The sequence below is a fragment of the Oryctolagus cuniculus genome, chromosome 2 (genome assembly GCF_964237555.1).
Source record: "Oryctolagus cuniculus chromosome 2, mOryCun1.1, whole genome shotgun sequence".
Classification (NCBI taxonomy): domain Eukaryota; kingdom Metazoa; phylum Chordata; class Mammalia; order Lagomorpha; family Leporidae; genus Oryctolagus; species Oryctolagus cuniculus.
Genome location: NC_091433.1, coordinates 43,873,805 through 43,892,160, shown reverse-complemented (window position 1 = coordinate 43,892,160; position 18,356 = coordinate 43,873,805). Strand labels below are relative to the sequence as shown.

The 18,356-nt window shown below is 55.7% G+C and overlaps 1 protein-coding gene across 1 annotated transcript in view; it reads right to left on the bottom strand.

Annotated features, from left to right (window-relative positions):
- The window catches only part of RP1L1 (RP1 like 1), a 49,400-nt gene extending 34,615 nt beyond the window's left edge, over positions 1 to 14,785 (bottom strand). Inside the window, exon 1 of the mRNA XM_051831678.2 lies at positions 14,526 to 14,785. The gene's annotated coding sequence lies outside the window, so the exon portion shown is untranslated. The remainder of the gene's footprint in view (positions 1 to 14,525) is intronic.
- Positions 14,786 to 18,356: the final 3,571 nt, after the last annotated feature.

Sequence of the window (18,356 nt, the reverse complement as noted above, 5' to 3'; positions counted from 1 at the left end):
CAGAGTGCTCCCGTCACTCACTCACTGCAAGTGGGGATGCAAAAAAGATGCAGGCATTCTAGACATCGGTTCAGCAGTAAACACACAACCCAGTGAACGCACTTTTAGATATTTGTCCCAGAGAAATGAAAGCTTGGGTTCACCCCAAAACGTGTACACAGTTGCTAACAGCACACAACGCCCCACTGCTATTCAAAGGATGGCTGCTTAAACACGGTGTGGTACATCCATCCGTGGAACACCGCTCGGCAGCACCAAGTCACGAGCTACTGATACCTGCGACAACTGTGACCCCAGAGGCACAGATCCTGACCCCAGACACTCTCTACGCTGTCGTTCGATTCCAACAGCATTTGTGAAATGACCGCAGAACAGATGGGCGGATGCCAGGGGTAAGGGGGCGTGGATCTGGGCGGCCGGCCGGGGCGTGACTTTGCAAGGACGGCAGGGGCGGGGCCCGCAGGGATGGAATGTCCTGAGTCCTGCCTGTTTCCACGTCAGTGTGCTGGTGCTGGCGTGATACTGCAGTTTGAGGAGATGCTCTCATTGGGAGAAACTGGGGGAAGGCACAGGTGAGCTCTCTCATATAAACCTGCAATCACCTCAAAACAGAGGATGTAATTCTTCAGAGTTCTAACAAAAAGTCCCAAGAGGGACAAAAATTAAAATCGTTACCATGTGCTGCAAAGACTGTTAGCACCCATTTCCTTTTCTACTCTCTTACTCCCTGAAGCCCTGTGTGTTGGGGGCTGCGATCCATCTAGGTAATAAAACTGCATTCCATTTCCTTTTCAGATAGACCTGCTCAATGAGCTTTAAGCAGAAAACATGTGCAGGGGCTTCTAGGAAATCTCTTTAAAAACTGCTAGAACCCCTTCCTTTGCACCATTCTGGAAAGTGCAGGCAATGACTGGAGCTACAGACACCATTTTGTGACCGCAGTGGGCTCCAGTAAAAGATAGAAGGGTCTTGGACGCCAGTGACCATGGAGCCACCACAGTGGCCCTGAGCGGCCTCTGAATTTCTCACTTAATCCACAGAAGTTTGATTTTCTGTCACATAAATCAATCCTAATTTGGTACACTGTATGGTCATACTGTTTGCCCCATGCTCCTCTGCTCAATCCCAACCATTTCCGCCCCGACAGACGAAAGGTAACTTGTTGGCTTCAATCCTAGTTGTGTGTAAGGGGTCATGCGTAAGCTTGCAAGGGCAGAGATGCCTGGATTACTTGCACTGGAAAATTCTGGAGAAACTTAGAAAAAAGTAATTGGGAAATTAAAAGTGAGGCAAGAAAAGGGAGAATAATGAATAACACCAGTGAAGAGCAGGAGGGGGAAAAGTGTCTTAAAACGTTCTAAGAAATTTGAGGGTAAAACAGCCGAAGACAATGGGTCGACTGCTTTGCTATGAAAACACCCCCTCAGGCCATTTAGAGTGGATCCAAAGATTTGGGATTTTAATTTTATTTTTAATATCAGGATGGTGTGTCTGCTCCCAACAGCCCCTGAGATGTGCCACCAGACAGCACAGCTGGTTTGGGTTTCCGCAGGAGTCAATTGTGCACCCAGGCGCCCCTGAATTCGATGCTCAGAGAAGAAAGTGGGGGCCTCAGGCAGGCACGAGCACCCACTCTGGCAAAACTATGGTCAACTTCTTAAAAGTATTTTACATTTCTTTTATTGGTAACTGATTTATTTTATTTGGAAGGCAGAGAGGAAGAGATCTTCCATTGCCGGTTCTCTCCCCAAAACAGCCGAGGCTGGACCAGGCCAAAGCCTGGAGCCCAGAGCTCAATGCAGGTCTCCCCTGTGGATGGCACAGACCCAAGTACCTGAACCATTGCTGCTGCCTCCCACGGTGCTCGTTAGCAGAAAGCCAGAAGCAGAAGCGGAACTGGGACTCCAACCCAGGCACATATGGGATGCACGCACGCCAGGCGGCATCTCAACCCCCGTGTCAAATGCCGGCCCCTTGGAAAATTAGTTCAGGGGCCAATGCTGTGGCTAAGCTAAACCTTTGCCTGCCATGCTGGCATCCCATATGGGCACTGGTTCGGGTCCCAGCTGCTCCACTTCTGATCCAGTTCTCTGCTGTGGCCTGGGAAAGCAATAGAAGATGGCCCAAGTCCTTGGGCCCCTGCACCCATGTGGGAGACCTGGAAGAAGCTCCTGGCTCCTGGCTTCAGATGGGCTCAGCTCTGACTGTTGCTGCCTTTTGGGGAGTGAACCAGCAGATGGAAGACCTCTCTATCTATCCCTCTCTCTGTCTGTAACTATCTCTCAAATAAAGTCTTTCAAAAAATTTAAGCCAGCATTGCGGCTCACTAGGCTAATCCTCCGCCTTGCAGCGCCAGCACACCGGGTTCTAGTCCCGGTTGCCCTTCTTCCAGGCCAGCTCTCTGCTGTGGCCCGGGAGTGCAGTGGAGGATGGCCCAAGTCCTTGGGCCCTGCACCCCATGGGAGACCAGGAGAAGCATCTGGCTCCTGCCATTGGATCAGCGCGGTGCGCCGGCCTCAGCGTGCCGGCCGCGGCAGCCATTGGAGGGTGAACCAATGGCAAAGGAAGACCTTTCTCTCTGTCTCTCTCTCTCTCACTGTCCACTCTGCCTGTCAAAAAAAAAAAAAAATTTAAAGAGGAAGGTCAGGATGGGTCTTGTCCCTGCTTTGTTCACACGTAGCTTTAGACAAGGCCCACCAAACCTTGGAGGCACACAGTCCAGGATAACCTTGGGGCTGCGCCCTCGTGTTAGTCATATGATTTGGGGTGAATTAACAAGGACTCCAAGCCTCAGTTTCCTCATGTGCACGGGAGAATGCCAGCGCGCCAAGTCCTCCCGTGAGAGTAGGTGCCGACATGAAGGCTGCCCGCTCCTCCTCTCGCCGCCCGAATCCACCCCCTCGCACAGGGCGGCCAATCGGCCAGGGGCATCCCAGAGATCCTTCTCGGGAAGGCCATGTTCCCAGGGAACAGAGCAGGGGGAGCCACTGCCTCTTGCCTGGTACAGAGTCTGGAGAAGCTGGATTGCCGGCTTTCCTGCCTGGGGCGTGAAAGCCCAGCCCTGCGCCGGGCAAGAGAAGTGCCCGGTGCAGCCAACAGCCGCATGTGGGTGCTGGAAAAACACTCCTTCTTCACCTGGGCTGCTCTCACCTGGGCAGGCGGCGGTGTGTGGTAAAGCACCCAGTTCCAGGAACACGCTGATGGAGCCATGGAAATCCAGAGGGTGGAAGCAGCCCGAAGCTTACAAGGCGCTGACTTATAAGATCAGAGCAATAAAACTGGGTGCAGTCTGTCCCACGCTGGCAGACACGGCCCCGGGGGGGTGGAAGGAGAGCAGGGGATGGGCAGGGGGAGTAGTCGAACCTTCCAGCATCTGTCAACAAGTGGGTTGCTGCCAGGGAGTGGTTCAGGACATGGCCAAGGTCATGCTGGGAACAGAGGACGTCCAGCCTGATTCTGTCTGCTGGGAGAGCCCGTGCTTGGTAGCCCAGCCTGCCCCAGGCCCAGGCAGGCAGGTCCATGGGGCTGCTCAGGGCTGGGGCCAGGTCACCTGGATGCTGGTCCCCCCTCCCCCGGCAGTGAGGACCGTGTCTCTGGGCTTCTGCTTTTCTCCGGTGGCCCCTAGAGAACCTGCCCATCCTGGGAGCCTGTGATTTCAGAGGCAGCAACGGCCATCCTGCAGCGGCGGCTCACGGAACACAGCAGCCTGTGGCTCGGCTTCTGGGCCCACGCTCTGTCCTGCGAAGGCGCACCCCAGGCCACGCAAGTAGGGGTGACCCCTGCCCTCAGCCACACAGAGAACTGTAACGGGCCACAGCTTCGGTGAACAGAGACCTGGCAGCCAACCCTTCTGTCTCTAGCCCTTGGCTCATCTGCTCACCTCTCTGGGCATCGGCGGTTGTGTCCCTTTCTATCAGTGACACAAGAACAGTCCCCAAGGGGCCAGTGCTGTGGTGTAGTGGGTAAAGCCACCGTCTGCAGTGCTGGCATCCTATATAGGCATCGGTTCAAGTCCTGGCTGACCCACTTCCAATCCAGCTCCCTGCTATGGCCTGGGATAGCAGTGGAAGAAGGCCCAAGTGCATGGGACCCTGCACCTGTGTGGGAGACCCAGAGGGAGCCCCTGGCTCCTGGCTTCAGATCAGCCCAGCTACAGCCATTGTAGCCACTTGGGGAGTAAACCAGCAGATGGAAGATCTCTCTCTCTTCCTGCCTCTGCCTCTCTGTAAATCTGCCTTTCAAATAAATAAATAAATCTCTAAAAAAGGGGGGGGCAGGAAAAAAAGGAACAGTTCCTGAGGGTGCCGGGGAGCAGGTGACCGGGGGCGTTCCGACCGCCGCGGCTGAGTCATCAGCTGGCTGCCGTGGAGTCGGCCCTGGCCCAGCCCCTCCCAGGTCCTCCTGGCTGCTACGCTTCCAGTGAGCTCTCGGACTCTACGTGTAGCCAGCTCTGCACAGCCAGGAAAGGTGAGAGCTCAGGTTCTGCACGGCCAACGGCCACGTGGGTCGGTTCTCATGCTGACGGCCCTGGTTTTCATCTTGTTTGACACCACTTGGGTGACCTCATATTCTCTAAATTTCTAGAAGGTTTCTGAATTCTTCTGGGGATGAGGAAGTTAAAAGGGAGATACTCAAATGAATGTCTATGAGAGCTCCTGCTAAGCCAGTGGTCCCCAGACTCCAGTCCTCAGTGACACAAAGATCCCAGTCCCCTGGCGTTTGGGTCAACGTCACAGCTCTTCCAGACCCAGCTCCACAGAAGGGGATCCAGCCGTTGGAGGGGGGACTCAGCGCCAGCACTGCCCTGGGTGACGGAGGTGCACAGCCAGGCTGGAGAGGCACTGCCATAGGCATATCCTGTCCGCAAGGGACAGGGACAATGACTGTGACCGTGAGAACGGGCTTCCACTTCCCAGCACCCAGGTCCTGCAGTGAGAAGGGGACCTGTGCAGGTGACAACACTGGTGTAAGGGAGTCCAGCCCTGCACTCCAGGCAGCCAAACCTAGGGGGTGGGAGAAGGGATCTGTCCCCATCATCCCTGCGACTCTGGAACAGGTGCAGGCTCCACAGGCGTAGCAAGGCTCTGTCACACAGTGGAGGCCAGAGGCACCTGCAGCTCCTTGGCTTTCCCTGTTCTGGTCCCTCCCAGAAAGCCTGATCTCTTCGCCACCGTGTGGGCAGCCCTGCCTCGCCTCCCTGCCTTCCCTCGGCAAGTGCAGACTGAGCCTCCGGCTGGCACCAGGTCATGGAAAGAACAGGGAAGACGCCATCCCTCACCCTGGATCAGGGCGTCCAGGCCAGGAGACGGGCGAGGAGCAGTGTGGGGGAAGCATCGGCCGATGAGCTCTCTGGGAGCACTGCTATGTTGAAGAGCTCACAACAGCAGTGTGGGTTTGTGGGTGGCTCCACGCCAACGTGATCTCACACACCCCTGTAGGAGCTCTGCTCTCACCTCCGTCTTACAGGGAAGAGATGGAGGGTTGTGCTACCTCCCATCCCCGCAGCACAGGAGGGGAGCCAGGTCTGAAACCCAGACACAGGAATGCCAGTGCCTCCTCTGGACGGCTGTGGGCCTTGTATTCCTCAGGAAGCCCTTGCCCCGCGGAGCTGGCACTGTGGCATAGTGGGTTAAGCTGCCGCCTGCAGCAGCTTGTGGCACCCGCATCCCATGTGGGTGCCAGCTCAGGTTCTGAGTCCCAGCTGCTCCACTTCCAATCCAGCTCCCTGCTAATGGACCTGGGAAGGCAGTGGATGATGGCCCAAAAGCCTGCATCCCTGCCACCCATGTGGGAGACCCTGATGGAGCTCCAGGCTCCTGGCTTCTGCCTGGTCCAGCCACAGTCATTGTGGCCATTTGAGAAGTGAATGAGGAGATGGAAAATTTCTCTCTCTCTCTCTCTGTCATTCTACCTTTCAAATGAATAAAATAAGTCTTAAAAAATAAAGTACTCATAGCAAGATTTTCCATTTTGACCACTCATGAGGGCACAGTTAACTGCCCTGAGTCCATTCACTTTGCTGGGCTGCCATCACCACCACCCTTCTCCAGAGCTCTTCATCTCACCGAGACAAAGCTCTGTGCCCGTTAGACGCCAACTCCTGCTTCCTCCAGCCCTGGTAGCGCCCATCCACTTTCTGTCCCTGTGAGTTCAGCCCCTCTGAGTACCTCCCATAGGAGGTATAATAAGTGTCAGGCGCATCTCACTCTGCGTGATATCCTCCAGGTTCATCCATGCTGTGCCTTGTGCCAGCCTGCTTTAAGGCTAAATCCGACTCAATTGTTAATAGAGACCACATTACGTTTATCCACTTGTATGCCCACGGACACTCGGTGGCTTCCTCCCGTGGCTGTTTGAATCGGGCTGCCAGGCACATAGATGGACAAAGACCTTGCTTCCAGTTCTCTGGGGCAAACCCTCAGCACCAAGATGGCCGGATCGCATGGTGATTCTACGTCTAATTTTTCAAGGACCTGCCTGCAGAGCCCACGGCCACTGCACCGCTTCACCCCCCACCCTCCAACACACACACTGCACAAGACGACTCTTCTCCGCTTCCTCCTAGCAGCCATCCCAGCTGGAGTTTCTCCATGTGGGTTCCCAGCCCCAGCCAGAGGTGCTGGCAGGCCTGGCTCACAAACAGGGTTGAGAGCTACAGCCCTGAAATCCAGCAGGCACAACATCCCACTTTGGCATGGACCTGAGACGCGTCTCTAAGCTTTAAAACAAGCACCATGGGGAAGGGCTGGCCAGGTGTGGAAACTTGCCTCCCAAGGCCCTCCAATCTCCATTGCCTTTCTGCAGCCTTCCGTCTCTTGGCTGTAACACGGGCGCCTCCCCTGGAGAAGCACCAAGACCATTCGGCGGTGCCGTCGCTGACTCTCTCACGGGGCATGAGACAGCTGGGAACGCCTTTAATCGCCTCTGCTGAGCCGTGGCAGGCACCACACACCCGGGGAAGCAGGCACGGGGCTCCTCCTTCCAGCTTTCTCCTCCAGGAACCTACACATGCCATCCCTGCAGACACCCACGCAGGTCCCAGCCCCACAGCTTTCCCATGCGACGTCCTAGGAGGCGCTGGGAGGGCGCTTTGACACCAGTCACCATCCGGACAGGAGGGTCCATCCTTCCCCTCCCAGCCCCACTCCATCCAGAGCGTCCTGGCCCTACCTGAGCCCAGACAGGTGCCTGTTCCTTGGAATAAAAACCTTGGCGGGGTTTCTCTTGCTTAGAAAATCTCTGAATTGGCCACTGCTGTGGACTCCCAGAGAACCCACACAGGAGGAAGAATTGGTTCCAAACAACCCATGGAGACGACGTTCTTAGAACACCTGCTAAGTCCACTGTCAAGGCCTCCTGCATTCTCCCTGTGGGGAGCAACTCGGACTAGACTAAGTTACTGGAATTAAGACTTATTCTATGCATCTGCTCTCCCACAATATGGCGCTGAGAAGGGAGAAACAGCTTCTACACAGCTGCCTCCAGTTCAACCAATAAACAGCAGGACCTGCTCCTGATTGCAGGAGAGCAGCGTACTTGTACTCGGCGTGTGGGTAGCAGAGTTGGGATTGGTGGAAGAGGACTATAAAGGAGGAGAGAGACAACATGCACCAGGAACATCTAAGGGGAACATCTGAAGGAACACCTGTGCAGCCCCCGAGAGAGCCGGCCGGTGGTGTGCCGCTCCCCCGCGGAAGTGGGGAAAGTGGCAGGGGGAACCGCCCTTCCACGGAGGTGGAAGGGACAGTAGCCAACCCGGGAAGAACCAGCAGCAAACCCGGGGAGGGCCGAGCAGACGAAAGAACAATGCAGGGTCCTGTGTCGTTCCTCCACGAAGACGGGGAGCGACACTCCCCATCCCCGCCTGCTGCGCGAGCCCTTCGGGTGACTTGCTGAAGCATCTGGGGATTTGTCAGAGCCTCCTCTAGATTCCAGATCTGGGCGGCTTTAGAAGGGAACACAACATGCAGTAGCAATGCTGGGCCGTTCGCTGCTGAAGTATCGGGGTCGCGGGCGTGGCCTGCGGAGTGCTCGCGGCCGGCTGAGTCCAGCAGGCTGCACAGGTGCCCTGCCCCACCTCTGCACCGCTCACTGCGGCCAGGAGAGCCCGGTGTTGTCCTGAGCAGGTGCACAAATGTCTCCCTACGTAGCCTCTGGAGGTTCTTCTGGCTGAGCTCCCAGCGCCTGGAAGACCTCACAGTGTGTGAGGCTGTCTGGGTGCAGATAAGGCCCTTGGGGACATGGCTTCCACTGGAAAGAGACTCTGGGCTGTGGCAGGTACCGCCGATCACCTCCCTCCAGCTGTTCCTGTGGTACTTCTTGCTCGCTGGCAGGGGCCTAGATGGGGGGCCATGTGTTTTCACGGACCTCTCCTGGCCAGAGTGCTTGAATAAAGATGAGCCTAAGCCAATTATGCAATCCCGTTCCCCTTGTCATGGGTCATGTGATACCATCCTGGCCAATGAAAGCTTTCTGAGACAGTTTCGTCATCTATTAAAAGAGACATGGGCCGGCGCCGTGGCTCAATAGGCTAATCCTCCACCTTGCGGCGCCGGCACACCGGGTTCTAGTCCCGGTTGGGGCGCCGGATTCTGTCCCGGTTGCCCCTCTTCCAGGCCAGCTCTCTGCTATGGCCAGGGAGTGCAGTGGAGGATGGCCCAGGTGCTTGGGCCCTGCACCCCATGGGAGACCAGGAAAAGCACCTGGATCCTGGCTCCTGCCATCGGATCAGCGCGGTGCGCCGGCTGCAGCGGCGGCCATTGGAGGGTGAACCAACGGCAAAGGAAGACCTTTCTCTCTGTCTCTCTCTCTCACTGTCCACTCTGCCTGTCAAAAATAAAAAAAAAAAAAAAAAAAAGAGACACAAGTCAGGGCTGGCGCTGTGGCCCAGCAGATTAAAGTTCCGACCTGCAGCAGCTGCATCCCATAATGGCACTGATTCAAGACCTGGCTGCTCCACTTCCAATCTAGCTCCCTGCTAATGTACCTGGGAAAGCAGCAGAGGATGGCCCATGTCCTTGGGCCCCTGCACCCATGTGGGAGACCTGGAAGAAGCTCCTGGCTCCTGGCTTCAAATCAGCTCAGCTCCGGCCATTGCCCCCATTTGGTGAGTGAACCAGTGGATGGAAGACCTCTCTCTCTCTCTCTCTCTCCCTCCCTCACTTTATCTCTCTCTCTCTCTCTCTCTCTCTGTAGCTCTGTCTTTCAAATAAATAAAATAAGTTTTTTAAAAAAGAGAGAGATGCAAGCCAGAAACTCATCTCTTCTTGCTTTTGGATGTATGTGTATAATGCTTGGTGCTGCTGCAGCCACTGTGTGAGCGTGAGGAGAAAGCCAAGCAAATTCCAAAGTAACGACTCATCAAGGCAGGGAATTAATCAGCCCAGAACTACAATGTCTTCAGACTTCTAGTGAGACAGAAGAACAGATCCCACATTCTTCATTCTTTTTTCTCATTTGACAGATAGAGTGAGACAGTGAGAGAGACAAAGGTCTTCCTTCCGTTGGTTCACCCCAAAAATTGCCACCACGGCTGGAGCTATGCCAGTCCGAAGCCAGGAGCCAGGTGCTTCTCCTGGTCTCCCACGCCGGTGCAGACGCCCAAGCACTTGGGCCATCCTCCACTGCACTCCCGGGCCACAGCAGAGAGCTGGACTGGAAGGGGGACAACCGGGACAGAATCCGGCACCCATATGGGATGCCGGTGCCGCAGGCAGAGGATTAACCGAGTGAGCCACGGCGCCAGCCCCTCAAACCCCACATTCTTAAAGCTGCTTTTAGCTGGATACTCCATTCCCAGGGCCCAGAGCTTCTTAGCTGGCAATAGAGGCCCCAAATGAAGCTTTGAGAAAGGGTCCAGAGGAACTCAGGGCAGCAGCAGGCAGGGCACCGGGCACAGGTGTGCATCACGCACATCTGTAGTCATGAGCCGCGAGCGACCACGGTGGGCCCAGGGGTGGCCTGGCGCGTGTCAACACGATGCTCCGGTTCTTAGTAGTTCCCAAAGTGCTTTCGTGGAGAGCGTCTCAACTACGCTTCTGAGTATCACTATCATCACATTAAGCTACGGATGCCTGTAATGCAACTTAGCACTCACGAAGTGCCGTGAGTGACTTGTCGGTTACAACCTTGGATGTAGTAGTCTTGGATGGTAGTCTAGCCTGTGAGGTAAGAGTTTTGTTTGTTTGTTTGTTTAACAGGCAGAGTGGACATCGAGAGAGACAGAGAGAGAGAGACAGAGAGAGAGAGACAGAGAGACAGAGAGAAAGGTCTTCCTTTGCCGTTGGTTCACCCTCCAATGGCCGCCGCGGCCGGCGTGCTGCGGCCGGCGCACCGCGCCTATCCAAAGGCAGGAGCCAGGTGCCTATCCTGGTCTCCCATGGGGTGCCGGGCCCAAGGACTTGGGCCATCCTCCACTGCACTCCCGGGCCACAGCAGAGAGCTGGCCTGTCAGAGGGGCAACTGGAACAGAATCCCGACAGGGACTAGAACCGGGTGTGCTGGCGCCGCTAGGCTGAGGATTAGCCTAGTGAGCCACAGCGCCGGCCGAGGTAAGAGCTTGTAAACAGGGAAGCAGCCCCGGAAGGGTCCACTACCATGGCCAGACTCCGCTCAGTCCCAGGGCTGCTCGCCCACATCGTGTTCCTACGACTCGGCGTCATCGGGGAACGTCTCAGGCAGGCACGTTTTCAGGTTCCCGCAGGCCCCGAATCAGATACTCTGGGGGTGCAGCCAGCGATCCATTCTACTGAAATCCCCGCCTGACCTGGGGCATGCTCGAGTTCGGGGAGCCCTGCTTTGCACCTGGGCTGCCTCCTCTGTGATCTAAAATTTCCTTGCCGGGCTGGTCCCAGGTCTGGGGCAAGGGTCAAGGGCTCTTTCTAATACAGCGAATTGGATCCAACCATAAAGATAAAAGCTAAGGTCACAGTTGTTGATCTAAAACGATAAAACTATGAAGCAGAGGGCAGGCACTACTGTGGTGCAGCGGGTTAGACCACCGCCGGTGGTGTCGGCATCCCACACGGGCATTGGTTCAAGTCCTGGCTGCTCCATTTCCAATCCAGCTCCCTGCTAATTTGCCTGGGAAAAGCAGAGGATGACCCAAGTATTGGGCCCCTGCATCCATGTGGAGACCAGAAAGAAGCTCCTGGCTTTGATCAGGCCCAGCCCCAAGCCATTGTGATCATTTGAGGAATGAATCAGCAGATGGAAGATCTCTCTCTCTCTCTCCCCCTCCGCAACCATGCCTTTCAAATAAGTAAATAAATCTTTAAAAACTATATAAAGGGACTGGTGTAGTGAGTAAGGCCACCACCTACAGTGCTGGCATCCCATATGGGTGCTGGTTTGAGTCCTGGCTGCTCCACTTCTGATCCAGCTCTCTGCTATGGCCTGGGAAAGCAGTAGAAGATGGCCCAAGTCCTTGGGCCCTTGCACCCATGTGGGAGACCCAGAGGAAGCTCCTGGCTCCTGACTTCGGATCAACGTAGCTCCGGCTGTTGCAGCCAATTGGGGAGTGAACCAGCAGATGGAAGACCTCTCTCTCTGTCTCTCTCTCTGTCTCTCTCTCTCTTTCTCTGCCTCTCCTTCTCTGTGTAACTCTGTCTTTCAAATAAATAAATAAATAAATATTTTTGAAAAAACTATATAAAGTAATGATGCACTGGGTTTACTTTAAATAAGAGACTGTCCTTCAAGGTTGAAAGAAATAGTTTCAGGGTCAGTTGGCAGAGACGGTCATGTCTTTTTTTTTTTTTTAATTTTTTTATTTGACAGGTAGAGTTATAGACAGAGAGACAGAGACAGAAAGGTCTTCCCTCCATTGGTTCACTCCTCAAATGGCCGCTATGGCCTGCACTGTGCTGATCCGAAGTCAGGAGCCAGGTGCTTCCTCCTGGTCTCCCATGTGGGTGCAGGGCCCAAGCACTTGGGCCATCCTCCACTGCCTTCCTGGGCCGCAGCAGAGAGCTGGACTGGAAAAGGAGCAACCAGGACTAAAATCTGGCGCCCATATGGGAAGCCAGCGCCACAGGCGGAGGATTAACCAAGTGAGCCATGGTGCCGGCCCTGAGACGGTCATGTCTTACGTGTCCACTAGTGGACTTGGGAACGTTGAACCCCTACTGGTGTATCACTTACAGCACACGCTCCCGTCCGGAAGACAGAAGGCCTCTTCCTAAAGCGCCCCGTGATGAGCTGTCGGGAGGGCGGGACTTTGCACACCTGGACACCACCACGTGCCAGGCACTCTGCGAACGTGATGTCATCTAAGCCGCGATAATCCTTCCTGGCCGGAACAATCAGCCCCGCATTAGCTTAAGGAATCCAGGACTCAGAAGCTGAGATGCCTCTCCAAGGCTCACACAGCTAATGAGTGGTGCAATCGCTTCCAATAAAGGCCTGCTTTTCCTCCAAATCCTGCATGGCCTTGGCTGCTTTACTTTCTTACTGATCACGCTGCACTGAGGGGAAACATCTTCCCACAGCAGCTCACATCTAAGCACCAAGGTCTCTCTGCAGCCTTGAGGGTTGGTGGGCTCCCTCCCACCAGGACCCACCGCTCCCCTTTCTTCTAATCCCTATAACCCCGTTGCTTGTCTCCTCGTGCACCTGCCCCTTCCATGGGTGGTTGGGGACCGCCTCAAAGTCACTGTCAACCCTCTCACAGCGCCTGGTGGAGCTCTGGATGCAACAGGTGCCCAGTCGTGTTCCTAACAGGCGTTTGCAGACCTGGATGTTGGGAGAAGGCCTGATCTCTTGGGAACTGGCAGCAGGTCCACAGTGCCTCTGGGTCCGAGGCAGAGTGAAACCCTCTTTGTTCCTGTGTGGCTGGACCATATCAGCCCAGCACCTCCAGCAAGCCACAGAGTGCTTGCTCAAGAGACATTGCTGACAGATTGATTTACTGACCAATTTATGCGGCATACTTATCCAGTGACACAGGTCTCCTGGAGGGAGTTCACAGGAAAATAACCAAGATGATTAAAGGATTGGAAAATGTGTTTTACAGGGAAAGGCTGTAGGGACTGGGGGTATTTAGCTTGGAGCCGAGAAAGCTGTTGAACACCGCCTGCGTGGACCCTGGAGCTGGGGGCGACAGAAGGCTTTTAGTCCAATCTCCTCGATTTCCACCTGGGAAACCAAGGCCCAGCGTGCACAGTGCCACACAGAGCCGGCCAGGGCAGACCTGTGCTTTGAGACTGCCATCCAAGGGTCTCGCCACAACCTCAGGGCTCCCCTCCAAACTGTGTGCACACACACCCACACGGATGCACACCCACCTTACACAAGCACCTCGTGTGTTTGTGCACATGGGCATTCGTGCACACCCACACACGCGTGTGCACCCACTACACACCCACATTTAAGCGCCAACGTGCTGAACACGGCAGTCTCCTCCTCCCCCGTAGGTTGCAAAAGGAGAGCAGGCCCCTCGGAAGCCATTACAGTTTGTAAGAGGATTTCCAGAAGCCGTTTCTGTAACTAAGAAGGGGAATAAACAGTGGCCTGGCCACACTTCCCGTAGACTCCTGGGCGTGCATTTCTGGGCTGGGCACCCCGCAAGGGGAGGGGACCCGATGTTCCCCAAGTGCCACCTGCAGAGGGCAGAGGCTTTGCCCCTCTCCATCACTGTGCTGCAGCTGGGGGCAGGCAGCCTCGCTTCTCCTGGACCCCAGCCTTCAGCGGGAGTAGCTGGCGGTGGGAAAGCACAGAGCCACGGCATGGTGACCCTGGCGACAGCAGTGACACTGGAGCCGGTCCAAGGAGTGCAGTCCCTGCCCTGTGACCGTGCACCACCCAACTCCCCAAACCTGTGCTTCCTCCTCCTCCTCCAAAACCTGGGACAGGAGACTGGCGCTTGCCCCACCCGCTCAGGGGATGTCACGGCCCCAACAAGAGCAGGTTTGTTTGTTTTTTTTTTTTTTTTTAAACCGGCATGGCCCTTCCATAACTCAATCTACTTGCATCTCACTTTCTTCTTCTGTAGAAATGGGTGCAGAAAGCTAACCTTGAAGCTGGCAGAGAAACGTCCTCGAGGCCATGTGCAAGGATTCCCTGGCCGATCTGTGTATTCCCCCTGGCTCTTTGCAGGCTTCTCCCTGAAGACTGGGTCCTCTGAGACGAAAACTGGGAAGTCCCCGCCACCCACCCCAGCTGCCCTCACCCTGCAGGAGCCTGGGGAAGCAGCCTGGGGGGGCTGGTGCTCGGGGGGAGCGCTCCCTCCCTGGCTCCAGCCACTGTGTCGTTCGCCCTCCGGCCCAGGTGGGAGAGACAGACAGGCAGTAATGTTAACATCCCTGAGACAGCGAGCAGGAACCTGAAACTCGGCAGCCCCGTGTTTGAACATGATCCTCTCCCAAAGGGCCCAGCAGGCATGGGGAAGGAACCGACCTTGCGTCACCGGGAGCATCCGGTTGGAGAAGTCCCTCCCAGGATCGGGCTTGCTGGGGCTTCCCAGAGCCAAGCTCCTCAGGCCCTCGGCAGCCTGCCGGCAAGCGGGACCCACACAGTGGCCTACTCACCATGTTCCAGGGGGCACACCAGCATGGCTCAGCTGCCCTGAGCCCCTGGGCCCCAGAGGGACAGCTGGCGGAGGAAGGTCAAGCTGAGGAATATGCCATCTCTCTCCTTGCAGCTGGCTGGAGCCCCTGGGCCACGAGGCAGGCCACCCTCCTCTGGACGTGCCTTGGGGCCCCTCTGGAAGTCCAGAGCGCCCGTCCCATGGGGCAGGAGCCCAGCCTCTTGCTGATGGCCCCTCTAGACTGGGCCCCAGTGCCCGGCAGCTCTCCCAGAAGAGGAATGGATTATGACAAACCCAAGAGGATTAGGGCAGGCGCCATCTGCAGAGAGAATAATGAGCTTAGTGGGGTTACACAGATTGCTTCTGGCCCTCTGCCCAAGGGGACCCCCGGCAAGACAGACAGGCATGACTAGGAGTGTGCAGGGAGCCCCCCGCCTGCCCAGGCAGCCTTCCCTGGCGCCAGGCAAGAACAGCAGGTGCCGAGTGATGGACGGCAGGGGAAGGGCACTGACTATGTGCCATCTCCCTGGGTGAAGAAAGCGGAGAAGCGATGTGGTGACCATGCTGCGCCAGACAGGAGGTGCGCACGCGGGGCCCAAGCATTCACAGGCTGCCCCGTGCAGCAGCTGCTTCGCTGCCGATGCTGAGTTCCGAGGGCCCACCCCACCCCCGGAGGTGCTCCTTGCCCGCTTTGTACATGGCTGGTGATTTTGGCTTTATGTTGGCAATACCCTATGAGGAACTACTGGAGTCTGGAATTATCAAACTCTCTTTCTCTAAGGGTAGAAAACTTTTTTTTTTTTGACAGGCAGAGTTAGACAGTGAGAGAGAGAGAGAGACAGAGAGAAAGGTCTTCCTTTTTCCGTTGGTTCACCCTCCAAGTGGCCGCTATGGCCGGTGCACTGTGGCTGGTGCACTGCGCCGATCCAAAGCCAGGAGCCAGGTGCTTCCTCCTGGTCTCCCATGCAGGTGCAGGGCCCAAGCACTTGGGCCATCCTCCACTGCACTCCTGGGCCACAGCAGAGAGCTGGACTGGAAGAGGGGCAATTGGGACAGAACTGGCCCCCCAACCGAGACTAGAACCCAGGGTGCCAGCGCCACAAGCAGAGGATTAGCCTAGTGAGCTGCCGCGCTGGCAAGGGCAGAAAACTTTTTAAAAAATGACCTGTGTTGAGGTGCAGCTTTGCCCAGAGGCAGGTGCACTGTGTCCTATGGCCTGGAGTTTCCTCATGGGAAATCAATCAGGTGTGAGAGCCCCCGGAGAAGGATTGCCACGAGGGCTTTGCAGAGGCAAAGACTTAGCTTGCGTTTGAGAAACCTCAAACTGATGGGCTCCGGCCTGAAGCACCAGCATCCCATCACTGAAGGCTCATTCAGATACATACAGCAGGTCAGTCCCGCCGGCTGCAGGACAGAGCTCGCTCCTGTGTGAAAACTGGGCTTGCCCAGGTCATTTTAACAAGGTAGAAAAACAGTGTCAAAGCCAGCAGTCACCGGCTGAAGTCCAGACTCTTCCTGCAATGCACGGGATCCGGGTAGCACAAAGAACTTCAGGAGGTACTTGTTTGCTCCACCCTGACCGTGCCCTGCCAGATGGACACATCCATCGGTCCCCAATAGATGCCAATCGTCTGAATACAGATTAGGTGCACCAGGGTGGCGAAACTCTCATGAAACCTTTTTTTTTTTTTTCAGGGCAAGATGAAGAAACATTTTGCAAGTAAAGAGAAAATGTAGTTTCTTCAAAGTCCATGTTTTTGAAGCAAGGCTGGTGTGCTCAGTGGTCTCTTAGTGGGGGGAGCAACACATTTTATCAGTGAAATCAAAGCACTTCGGGGAATGAGATGGGACGCACTTTGATCTGAAGATCTCCTTCCAATTTCAAGTGTTAGAAACTTAATCCCCAAACTCTTACTTTGGTGGTATTTGGAGGTGGGACTCCCGGGAGGGGATTTGGTCCTGAAGGTTCTGCCTTCACAGACGTATTAATCGGGGCGGTGCTGTGGCACTGTGGGTTAAGCCTCTGTGACGACAATGTCCCCAGGCACAGCACCCCAAGTGCCCCACTTCCTAGCCAGCATCCTGCTAATGCTCCTGGAAAACAAGCAGATGATGGCTCAAGTGCTTGGAACCCTGCCACCCATGTGGGAGACCCGGATGCAGTTCCTGGCTCCTGGCTTTGGCTTAGCCCAGTTCCAGCTGTTAGGGGAGTGAACCAGAGGATGGAGATCTCTGTGTCTCTCCCTCTCTCCCTCTCTTTCTTTCTCTCTCTCTGTCAGTCTGCCTGGTGCATATGGATTTCTGTGGCTTTGAGGCTAAGGCCAAGCAGCTGGGGCTACCTCCCTGCCCAGCTAGAGAGAACATTTTTTAAAATTTTTTTGTTTATTTGAAAGTCAGAGTTATACAGAGAGAGGAGAGGCAAAGAGAGAGGTCTTCCATCTGATGGTTTACTCCCCAATTGGCCGCAACGGCTGGAGCTGTGCCAATCCGAAGCCAGGAGCCAGAAGCTTTTTCCAGGTCTCCCATGTGGGTGCAGGGGCCCAAGGACTTGGGCCATCTTCTACTGCTTTTCCAGGCCACAGCAGAGAGTTGGATTGGAAGTGGAGCAGCCAGGTCTCGAACTAGCGCCCATATGAGATGCCAGTGCTTCAGGCCAGGGCATTAACCCGCTGTGCCACAACGCCGGCCCTAAGGGAGAACTTTTTTTTTTTTTAAGAGTTAGCCAGTGAGAGAGAGACAGAGAGAAAGGTCTTCCTTCTGCTGGTTCACCCCCCAAAAGGCTGCTATGGTGGGAAACACACCCATCCGAAGCCAGGAGTCAGGTGCTTCCTCCTGGTCTCCCACACGGGTGCATGCGCTCAAGCACCTGGGCCATCCTCCACTGCCTTCCCAGGCCACAGCAGAGAGCTGGATTGGAAGAGGAGCAACCGGGACTAGAACCGGTGCCCATATGGGATTCCAGCACAGGGGGAGGATTAACCAAGTGAGCCACAGCGCCAGCCCCAAGAGAGAACTTCTTAAGGTGACTATGTCTCACCACTGTACACCAAGCCCTTGTCCCTCACCCCCTCCCACCATCAAGGCATTTTTTGGTGGCCCCTTACGTGGGACCCCAGATTTCCCCACTCTGCTCTCAAACCTCCTCCCTGGAGCCCCCGGACACCTGACCTCGCCTATCCCCAGTGTCCAGCTACATCTCTGTTTTCCTGGCCAGGCTTTTATGGTCCTGGGCAGGAGTCCATGTCTTTGGAGCAGACACGGTTGGTTGCCCACCCAACTGCTACTTGCACTGCTACAGTTTGGACAGGGGTTGTGTGTGTCCCCCCGTGGGCTCATGTGTTGGAAGCTTGGATGGTAGGGGAAATGGCGTGACCTTTGAGAGGTGGGGCCTGGCAAGAGGTCAAGGTCACTGGGGGTGTTGCTCTCAGAGGGGGGAATCTCTGCAGTTCTCTTGGGACTCTGGTTAGTTCCACTAGAGTGAGCTTTTACAAAAGACCCAGACTGGCCCCTCCCTGCTCCCTGGCTTCCTGTCTCAGCACGTGATCACCCACTGTGGTGCCACCTGCTGTGTCTGCACAGCAGGGAGGCTCAGCAGGATGCCAATGCCAATGCTAAGCTCCAGAACCTCCAGATCTTGAGCCAAGTAGAGCTCTTTCCTTCATAAAGTACCCAGCCTTGGTATTTTTGTTAGAGCAGCACAAAAACAACGTCACAGCTGCCTCCCCCGGCCGCCAGGAGCCCACTGTGCTTAGATGCAGAGCGTCCAGCCCCTTTCTCCGGCAGGACCACCTGGCTTCCCACCGCTTCCTGTAGTCCCACACATCCATCTTTC